Below are 1,352 nucleotides of genomic sequence, written 5' to 3'. Positions count from 1 at the left end.
ACTCGCAATTTGCATTATGATGTAATACATTCTTTGTTGTCTCTTTCTCTTTGTATACATTCACTATCATAAAACTTTTTTACAGCAATATAACATACATTAATATGATAATAACCATGTGTTCATTTACCTAGGTGGAAGCTAAATAGTATTGCAAATAAGCTTTACCTTATGGCTATTCACTGTGTGTTTACATTTCTTTTAATGGTGTTTGTAGGAACAAATATGTAAATATATTTTCAAATCTTAAATTGATAATCAACTAAACTGAACTAAACTGTTAACTAAACTGCTTCGATAGGCCTTCCTGAGAGAGTGTTTTAATTATGACTCAGCCATGATGTTACTTTTAAGCTGTATTCTAAATGTAAATGTAGAGGTGTATATAACTTGGATAAAGAAAGGTATTTTATTCTGATCTGATTTGATTCTCTCTCTTTCTCTCTCTCTCTCTCTCTCTCTCTCTCTCTCTCTCTCTCTCTCTCTCTCTCTCTCTCTCTCTCTCTCTCTCTCTCTCTCTCTCTCTCTCTCTCTCACTTTCTTTCTCTCTCTCTTTCTCTCTCTCTCTCGCTCCTATCTCTTTTCCCCCAATTCATATAACACTATATTTCTTGATATTTATGATTCCTCAAATATTGTTATTATCACTATTATCATCATCGTGAATACTCCAATTCTTTCTCCTCTTCCCCCCCCCCCCCCCATGCTCTAACCTCACCCCCACTCTTCCTGTTTTCTCCTCGTCTTCCTCTTCCTCCATTTTCCCTCCTCGCTGTCTTCCTCCCCCTCCCCCCCATCTTTCCCCTTCTCCTCCTCCTCTTCTTTCTCCTACTCCTCCTTCTCCTCCTCTTCCTCTCCTCTTTCTCTTCTTCTTCTTCTTCCTCCTCCTCCTCCCGCTCTTCTTCTTCTTCTTCTCTTCCTCCTCCTCCTCCTCCTCCTCCTCCTTCTCCTATTCTTCCTAATTTTCCTCCCCCTCGTCCTCCTGCTCCTCTTCCTCCACCTCCTCCTTTTCCTTTTCCTCTCCCTCCTCCTCTTCCTCTTCCTCTTCCTCATCCTCTTCCTCTTCCTGCTCATCCTCCTCCTCCTACTCCTCCTCCTTCTCTTTCTCATCTACCTCCTCCTCTCCCTCTTCCTCCATCCCCCTCCCACTCCCACACTCTCACTCCCTCCCCCTCCCCTGGCCACCCCCCTCCTTTCCTCTTCTCCCCGCCCCCTCGCTTCGCCCCCCCCCCCCCATATCCCCACCCCAGATGCACGACCTAAGGCAAGAGAACGTGAACGGCTTCCTGGGCATGCTGTGTGACCCCATCCGACCTGGCTTCGTGTGGGAGTACTGCTCGCGGAGGTCCTGC

General features: G+C 45.6%; 1 long non-coding RNA gene across 1 annotated transcript in view; it reads left to right on the top strand.

Annotated features, from left to right (window-relative positions):
* Positions 1–1,352, top strand: part of LOC119584372 — a 2,590-nt gene extending 1,238 nt beyond the window's left edge. The window contains exon 3 of the long non-coding RNA XR_005229801.1: positions 1,251–1,352. This is a non-coding gene — a long non-coding RNA (uncharacterized LOC119584372). The remainder of the gene's footprint in view (positions 1–1,250) is intronic.

The sequence above is a fragment of the Penaeus monodon genome, chromosome 18 (genome assembly GCF_015228065.2).
Source record: "Penaeus monodon isolate SGIC_2016 chromosome 18, NSTDA_Pmon_1, whole genome shotgun sequence".
NCBI classification, from domain to species: domain Eukaryota; kingdom Metazoa; phylum Arthropoda; class Malacostraca; order Decapoda; family Penaeidae; genus Penaeus; species Penaeus monodon.
Note: the sequence above shows the minus strand (reverse complement) of the source record. Positions and strands in the feature narration are given on the sequence as shown.